The sequence below is a fragment of the Miscanthus floridulus genome, chromosome 18 (genome assembly GCF_019320115.1).
Source record: "Miscanthus floridulus cultivar M001 chromosome 18, ASM1932011v1, whole genome shotgun sequence".
Lineage (NCBI taxonomy): Eukaryota > Viridiplantae > Streptophyta > Magnoliopsida > Poales > Poaceae > Miscanthus > Miscanthus floridulus.
Window position 1 is genome coordinate 49,450,528 of NC_089597.1, and position 9,914 is coordinate 49,460,441.

The following is a 9,914-nucleotide window of genomic DNA, read 5'->3' on the forward strand; positions in this document are numbered from 1 at the left end:
CGAAATAGATCAAAGCTCGGCCGATCTCCACGATTAAATCCGAGCAGGCCATGCTGTTCTTCCTCGACATCATCCATCATTTTTGAAAGGACCTTGATGTCGCTTAGGAGGCCTAGAGAGGGGTGAATAGGCCTATAAAAATTCAACTCAAAACTCTGTTAGAACAGAGGGCGGCACTGCCGCTCTTCAAAAATAAAGCAGATAGTATTGAGATTTCACAGATAGTAACCTGACCCTCTCAACTGCTCAATCCTACAACAGAAAGACAAAATCTTGTTCGAAGACTGGATACCACAGAAATCTCACACAAGAGAGGATCGAGCTACCAAACCTTAATAATCAGCTAGCAAAGAGCTGAACCAGCAAGAATACAAAGTGAAGCACGCGAGACACAAAATTTATCCCGTGGTTCAGCTCGCCACCAAGGCTTGCCTAAGTCCACATTGTTGAGGCATCCATAAAAGGATTGGCTTGCCACCAAGGCTTGCCTTGCCCTTGTTCTCAAATCAAGAGAATGAACTCTTGAAGTGAGGGGTAATTTCTTAGCTACAGGATGTGGTTACAAACCTCTCAAGGCTGCCACACGAGTTGGCAAGCACAAGGGCGATGCCTAGCCGGCTAGGAGCAAGCTCAAAGAGTAACAAACCCTAGAACCACCGGTCAAACATGAACCAAATGCCCTTAGACTTTGGGAATCAGTGGATCTGCTCTCCAATTGAGTTTTGCTGCCTTTTCTCTCAAGTTTTGATGGTGGAAATCAAGGATTGCTTGGGAGCTTGAAGGAGCAACAATAGAGGAGAGAGAGGTGAGCTTTGGTCTGTTCAGTTTCGAACTGAACCATTAGAGAAGAAGCCTCTGCATTGTGGGCTGGCCCAAATGGTATTTATACCTCTTGGGTCCCAACGGTCGTTTATGGGCGGCACTGCCGCCCTAGCTAAAATAGGTAGAATCTAAAGATTTTTGGCTGGCTGCTTTGGCTGGGTAAGAGGATATAGATCTGTAGTTTTGAGCATCTTGTTGCACAGTTGACCAACTGTACTAGAATCCCTCTTTATAGTACGGCTTTTCCTAAACTCAAATTCAAAGCATAAAAGAATGTAAATGCCTTTGAGCTGGTTGCCACTTCATTTGGCAATTGAGGACTTCTATTATCGAATATGTTTTCCTCATTCTCATTATACCTTGATTACGTGACTTGAACCATTTCCATATATAAGAGTTCACCTTTATGGCTTCAAGTCACCTCCACTAATGATTTGATCCTCAACACAATATGACTCCTCATAGCTTGAATAGTACCTCGACTCAATGCAAGTACTCTCTTCTTCACCTTAGCTATGGTACCTTGGTCGCCAAGCCGTCGCTTGCCCTTCACCTTCGCTTAGTACCTCGACGCCCTTTCATTGCTATCTTCACCCTATCAAGCCATACTTAAGTCACATTATATTAAGCATCCATTGAAAACCATTTCTTCAATATTTTGATCCTTACTTGAATATTTTCTAGATATGAATGTTGAGATCAATCAAGCTTCAGTTTGTCTCACATAGAGACATACATGGATCAACATCAATATGGTCAAGCTAATTCACGATTCCTTATTCCTTTCTCATTTTGACTTGACATTCCAATTGATCTTTCATATATTCATCCATGTAAGCAAACCAATGTAGAGACCGACTTATATCCACTATACATTGTCATTTACCAAATATGTTTGCTTTCACATGATGCTATAATATCCCACAACATAGAAGCCATTTCATTGATTCCATTTGCATTGTTGTCTTTTGCTTGAACTAGATTTCTTCCATAAACTTCCAATACAACAATACACGGTTTGGCATTCACTTTAACACAATATGGCATATCATCAAGTTTGCCTACTAGTTGAACCTTGTATATACTTGTTAATACACAACCCATAAGTATATGCAATAGACTCAATTTCCTGTTCAACACTTAGCAAGCTTATTAGACCTTTAATTGTGTTGTCATTCAATTTACCAAAACCCACTAAAGGGCTAGATGCACTTACAATCTCCCCTTTTTTGGTGATTGATGATAACACAACTAAAGCTTACAAGAGATTGATAAACATTAAGATTTTGAATCCTATTATATAGTGAGCTCCCCCTAAATGTGTGCATTGAAGGAATTCAAATTTTGGCCTCAAATGCCAAATGCACATTTTTAAGATAAAGTGTGGGAACTCTCCTATATCTTAGCATCTATGGGGTGCAAGGTGTAACATGATAACTGTGATGCTCATGATAGTTCATGCACTCAAAGATTGCTGACCAGCAAAGGGCGGCACTGCCGCACCTGCCTGACCAGCACAGGAGAAAACAAGCATCACTCAAGGCATGAATGCCACACACTAGCATAAATGGTCCTTATCAAGAGCATCAATTTAAACTATCCTTGCACACACCACAATAATCAAGAGCATCAATTTAAACTATCCTTGCACACACCACAATAATATTTTTTAAATCTTATATGTATGCCTCTCCTTTACCCCTTTCCATCCTCATATCAATCTCTCTCCCCTTACATTCTCCCCTAATATTTCTCCCCCTTTGGCATTAATCTCCAAAAAGGATCTCTCCACCAAAAGAAAGAAATGATGGTCGACAAATGAGGGCAAGAGAGGTAAAAGTTTAGCATATGGAATTTCTCACCTATTTTCTACCAAACAAAGTATGCAACTTTTAGGTCAAGATTCTTGAGAGGTTAGCATTTTTGGCTCATACCTCACTTAGATGATAGTATAACATGAGACAAACTCATGCCATAACCACAAGATGTATCAACCAAATATCTAAAGAATTCTCTAATCGCCACCACAAGAACAAACTTATGGTGTGACTCAAAAATTGCATACACATGCACACACTAGCATGTAAAGGCCTAGATGCACAAAGGTAATACATGAGTTCATGGAGCAATATACCTTTGTTCTAAGCCTCATAATCTCCACTATGAAGATGATTTTAATACTTGGATTTAGTGCTTTGATGGGACTAGTACTTCTTTATGCAAGATAATTTCATTTGTGCCCATCTCTCATCATCATCATCTTCAAGGAGATATCATAAACTTGTGCTTGATATCAATTGAAAGTCCATTGCTAGCTCTTGTTGTCATATTGAGATATCAGCTGAAGACATATTTCTTGATATACCAAGTTAAAGATTATCAATCAATACCAATTGAAATATGATCTTCATAATTTTGACACCAATTAAGAGTCTTCACAAGGCTTTGTAATGTTTTGGTCGTCAGCAGCTAGCCCAGGGGCCGTGGGATGAGTTTATATACACCCAAAACCAAAACTAGCCATTGGAGTTCAAAAACTAGCCATCAAGACCTGTACAGGTGCGGCACTGCCGCCCTTATGCGCGGCACTACCGCAGCTCTCAGAAACAGCATAGGTCACCTCATAGAAAACGTCATATCTCTTTACTCTGAACTCCGTTTTTAGTGATCTTGGACTTTCTGGAAAGCTTGTTTCGAGAGCTATCCAGCCCAACCAAGAGAAATCCCAAAGATCAACAAGTGCGAGTGTTGTTCTATTGAAAGGATCTTCACTAGTTGATGCCAATTGAAATGAATGCCTGTATCTCATAATGTCACCTAGGAAATGCTCATAAAGACAAGAGATAGCATTAAATTGCACAAGAGAATTTCACAACTAGTGATCATTTTAGATGTGGAAGGCATGTAGATCACTAATTGCAGAACCTTATAACATAGAATAAATTCACCTTTTTTTGATAGTGCATACATATACATGTGGAAGGCAAGAACATAGGCACTTTTGGTCAATTAAGTCTAAACAAGGGAATTTAAGCTATATTATGGAGAGTAGCTACTTAAGAGATAAAAATACAATCCAAATGAATATGAGAGATAACCAATTTGGATTGAGTCAATATAGCATACTCATGAGAGACTCATTCTCAGCAAGAGACTACACAAATTCACTAGAAGAAAAGGTTAGTCTTAAAAGACACAAGGCATAGGATGGGCTCTCCCTTAATATGTGCATCAAGTGCTTGAATTACTTATGAAATGCACTAGAATCGGTTTAAGAGTCGAGGGAAGTTCATCCTATATCTTGGTCAAGGCATGATAAATTTGCAACAATTGAAATTATGCCAAGGAAACATACCACCACCAAGGTAGATAGATCACCACATAAATTTTCATCGATATGACCATCATAGGTGAGACTTCAATGATTTGGATGACTATAGTTCTCACTTGATGAATTGTGGTAAAACTGAGCTCTTGTGATCATCAAGATCCATATTAGTTTCCTAGTTCTTTCTTTACCCAGAGCAACTCACACAGAGAGCAAAGGTAAAATTCATGAAATTTGCAAGTTATGAACTAGGAGTTACCACTCTTTGTTGATAAGATCTTGGGAGATCAATGGGATGGATCATAGGTACTTGATGAGCACTTAGAGAGGAGAAATAGCAATGAAAGCCCACTCTTCAATTATTTTCTCCATCTCATCCAAATCTAGGTCCATTTAAAGGATTGGGACATTCAACATTTAAACCAGGAGCACTTGGTTTATAAAGACCGAGACCTCCTAGAATAATTGTGAAACACCTAGAGAATCCAAAGGAACTACCCATCCTCCTTTTTCCATGTGTGGGACTGCACATCAAACACTTGAAAGAAACCAATAATCCCACAAGATATAGGCTAAGCTCCCCCCAAATTTGTGCATATAAGAGTACACAAAGTTCACTTAAGCACATTAACAATATGAGGTCAAGGGAGTGACTTGCACTATACTTCAACTGATTTGAACTCCTTGAAAATGCTTGCAATTCAATAGTCTCAGCTGATTACTTCTTGTTCCAACTAGTTGCAATCACTTGCTGCTGCTTGTACTCTGATTGCAACTTATTTGGACCCATGTGAGTTCTTTTCTTTCATTGAAACTCCTTTAGACCAAATTTATATTTCTCATATTTACTGATTCTTCATGACCAACTTGAGAGCTAACTCAATCTTGTTGCCACAATGCAATCCAATTCCATTCAGTCAATTTTCAGATTCTGTCATCCTCAAAAAGGAAAAAAAACCCATATCTCTCATACCACTAGCCCAATATGCATGAAATTTGGTAGAGATATTCATCTATGAGTCCTCTAACTCCTCTAAAAAATTTAGCTCATTTGAACTCCATTTGGTCAGTGAAAATAATTTTCTACCAGAACTGCTCAAATCTGAAACTGCACTGTTGAAGCTGACAGAAACCAACTCAAAACTGATTTTCTTCAAAACCAATCTTCATACCAATTGTACAGCAACAAGTACTAGATGTGTATAGCATGCTCACAAAGTTTCAGGTCAATTTATCAGTATTTGAATCTCCAAATCCATGCTTGAAGGCAGTCAACTCAGATTTGCAATTTTCTAGACAGATTTGATGATCGATGATTCTTCTTCTTTTCCTGTCCAAACTTTGAGGTGATTTCAGTTGAGAATATATACAAGATGTTATATCCATTCAGTCCTCTCATCAACACTCGTAATCTTGTGAATTCTTCGTGTATAACTTATCCAAATCAACCTGAAACTTGATTCAAGCGAAACTGAAACTTTTGATCTAAATGGCCTTTAGCAGCAACATCTTTCTTTAGGTGAAGAATAACCTTTAAGCTTGTGAATTAAATTGGCACACCATCTTCTTATTGATTTTATATGAATAAGCTCAATCACAAGAAGACATTAGTAACACAAGCACTAGTTTTCCATTTAGTAACCATTTATATGTGGATGACAAGTGGGTTACCAAAATGGAGAAACCTCATAACATGGACTAAATCTCCCTTTATGCCTCATGCACATTCTTTTGAGTGGAATGGAAATGTAAATGTGCATGGTTGGTCATTTAAGTCCAAAGGGTAGATTTAAGCCATATTATGGTGAGTGGCTAACATAGACAAATCTAATCCAAATGAGCTAGAGAGAAAATACATCACATGGTTTTGGATTGATAGCCTTCATATAATAGCACACTCTATTTGAGAAACACATTCTCATTTAGTGAGACTACATAAATCACTTAGAGAGAAAGATTAGTCTCACAACTCTAGCCATAGATTAAAGTCTCCTTTTATAAGTGCTCTAAGTATTTGAATTTCTCACATAGCACTTTATTCATTTAAGAACTTGAGACTTTCACTCTATGTCTAGGTCATGGCAACAATAGTGTAATCAATTTGAACTATGCCAAGAGATACTCACAACCATTATAGCATGTAGATGCCCATAAGATGAGAATGAGAATTTGGCAATCTAACATATGACAAGATTCCATCAAGTAGGAAGTTCTTAACTTGTGAGTAATAAGTCCCTTTACTTGACTTGAGCTTGATTCTTTATTCTTGGCCATTTTGAAGTCTACTTTTATCCTCCAATGTGTACCAAGATTCCAAATCCATCAAACCAACTCATAATGTGCACGAACATAAACTTGCTTCATCTTGTTTTTCTTGGTTTGAAGTCCACAAAGGAAAGTCAAGTCACCTATGTTGCTTGATGTGGATGATCAATTCAATTTTGATCATATTTCTATTCTATGACCAGCAACCAATGAATATCCTTAAGTGCTTCTATTATCCTAAGTGGCTACACAAGACACAAAGGAGTTTAGTTTCAAATAAATTGCACTTGAGATTTAGATGTTACCACCCTTCTTGATTGTAATGGATGAGGTGGTCTTTTTGTCTTCATCTTGCACATATGAAGGTTGTAGATTTGTCCACGAACTAGAGTGGAGTCAGCTGCTACTATGTAGGAGGGACGGCACTGCCTCCCTTGGGTGTGGCACTGTCGCCCTGCTGATTTGTAGCAGGGGTGTGCTGCACCTCTGCATCAGAGTTGTCAGCGGAATTTGGTACAGCAGCAACTTGAGGAGCTTCCATGTTTGTAGCATGTACTTCTTATGGTCTTATATCACCAATGGTCATTTTCTTGATTGCTCCACAAGGTGGTTCCTCATTACCTACAACATGAATAAGATCTTGCTCTACTAGAGAGCCATTAAAAGCATCATATGGCAAATGATTCACTTAGACTTGAAGTACTCTAGCCACTCTTAATAATTCACAAACACACATACATTTGTGAACTATTAGAGACTACACATGTCAAGTGGCTAGCTAGCAAGGGTTAGGTACTAGTTACCGAGGTGAATATGAAGTTTGAAGTATTTCCATTGATTCATCTTTGGGTCAACCATATAAGAATATGCAATATGAATTGATTTATAGCTTGAGTGAATATTTTCAATCAACTTGCTCAAGCACCCCGAGGCTTCATATCACCTTCAAGTACCTACAACACTTACTAAGCACAATTTGGTACCCAAACTATGTTGGGTCCATTATGGTTAGTCACAAGAGACTTAGGCACCCAAATGGCCTGTGTGCTAGCACATGGTGAACCAATCACCTTTCTAGCACAAGTGTCATTTTTGGGCCTCCTAAGCATATTTAAATCAATTAACAAGTTAAGCTTAGAAGTGTTACCCATGGGACAATCCTTACTTAAATGTCCCTTTCCTTTGCAAGTGTAGCATAGGCGGTTCTTGTTCTTTCTAGCCTTCTCTTCTTGCACTTTGCTTGCTACCTTGCTAATGAACCTCTTTGTTGATGATGACAAGCCTTCACTTTTGTTATTAGGACATGAGCCAATTTCATGTCCCTTCTCATGACAACCATAACACTTCCTCTTGCTTCTTCTTGTCTTGTTCTTTGGAAGTGTGGCTTGATCATCAACCTTGTTGGAACACATAGAAGCATTGTCTCCCATGTTGGAGAACTTGACATGAGCCATCTTCTTCTTCTCTTGGATCTTGCTCACGCCCTTCTCTTCTTTCTTTAAGGGGCAATCTCTGACATGGTGACCGTCTTTCTTGCACTTGAAGCAATTGATGAGAGTCTTCTTTGATTGATGTTGCACCTTGATGGCCTTGGGAACTTTCCTATTCTATTCAGGTGCAGCACTGCCGCCCTTGGGGTGCGGCACTGCCGCAGTCTGTGCAGCTGGCTGAACTGCTGCATTCTGGATAGATTGCACTTCTTTAAGTATCCCCTTCACTTTGCCATTGCTGGACTTGTAACCCTTTTGATAAGGCTTGATGCATGCATCAGTTGATCCCTTCTCAAGCTTCTTCACCATGTCTTCATGGTTATCTTGAGAAGGTTGAGCATTGCACTTGCCCTTCCATTGAATCAAGTCCCTTTTTAGCATTTCAACTTCTTCCTTGAGCTGTTCATTTTCTTTTGCAATGAAATCATCACAAGTTTCTACAATTACATGTTCAACGGAAGGTTGGCTTGCTTGAGAGCAACACTTGTTAGCACATGATAAAATAGATGAACCTTGTGTATATGTGCATTTGTGAGTGTGAGGTTGTATGATTTTACCGTTGTTACCACAACCTCATGAGCAACTTCTAGCATGAGATGAGACTCCATAAGCTTCTCATGAGAGCACAAAAGCCCATCATGACTTTCTTGCAAAGTCTCATTTTTGCTAGTAAGCCTTTCCAACTTGTCTTTGAGCATATAATTCTGATCTTCTAATTGAGCAACACAAGATAGAGAGTTAATAGTATGAGTTTGCTCAATTGACAAGTTTTCATACCTTTGGACCAAGCTAGCATGAGAGCACTTAAGCTTTTCATGCTTTTTGGTCAACTTCTCCAAGCATTTGATCTTTTCAATGAGAAGCTCTTCTTGCTTGTAGAGATCTTCTTCTTGCTCTTGAATCTTCTCTATGAACTTGATCACTATCAACTTGTCTTTCTTGCTTAGACGTGCATGGTGTTGATTGATCTCATCATCATCACTACCACTATCACTGTCACTCTCACTCTCACTCTCACTCTCGCTTGCCACTTTTTTCTCTTTCTTTGCCATGAGACCGATATGTGAAGTGGTATAGAGAGTTGAGCTTCTTGCTAAGGTGGATTCATCATTTGGCTTCCACCGATCACAAGCTTCTTCTTCCTTTAAAATGTTAGTCTCACAAGAACTAAAGAAAGTAGAAGTACCACATGTAAAAATATTGTTCTCACCAACTATTTCCTTACCATCCAATAAGTCATATGTTGGTGAGGAAGTGGATGTGGCATGATCAAATAGGCCTTTTGAGAGAATCACTTGAGGTTCATCATTTGTCAATGAAGTTGAGCATTCCTCAAGTGGTTTTGCCAATGAGAGGTTGCTCTCTTCACATTTGGAGTTGCTATACATTTCCTTGAGCATGGTCCAAATGATATGAGCATCACCAAGTGGTTCACCATCTCCAAATATGACAGCATCAAGTACATCTTCACTCAAAGCACTAAATAAGACATTAGCAGCTTGAGCATTGAGTTGTAAGCATTTCACTTCCTCTCTAGATAAGTAGATCAAATCATCATGAGGAGGTGAAATGCTCACATCTACAATCTGCTCTATTTGAGGACCCATGGTCCTAAAAACATCAAGCACACTAGCAGACCAAGATATATAATTTGAGCCATCTAAAAGTAAAAGTTCTAGAGATACCTCCTCACTTGTCGACATCATTCTCTCAAGGCGAATAAGCCCGAAATTGAGAGCCAGGCTCTGATACCAATTGAAAGGACCTTGATGTCGCTTAGGAGGCCTAGAGGGGGGGGTGAACAGGCCTGTAAAAATTCAACTCGAAACTCTATTAGAACAGAGGGCGGCACTACCGGCCTTATAGGGCGGCACTACCGCTCTTCAAAAATAAAGCAGATAGTGTTGAGATTTCACAGATAGTAACCTGACCCTCTCAACTGCTCAATCCTACAACAGAAAGACAAAATCCAGTTCGAAGACTGGATACCATAGAAATCTCACACAAGA

At 39.1% G+C, this 9,914-nt stretch overlaps 1 pseudogene; it reads right to left on the reverse strand.

Moving 5' to 3' along the window:
• Window positions 1-7,380: 7,380 nt before the first annotated feature.
• On the reverse strand, window positions 7,381-9,608 carry LOC136523808 (uncharacterized; annotated as a pseudogene).
• Between the last annotated feature and the right edge of the window lie 306 nt (window positions 9,609-9,914).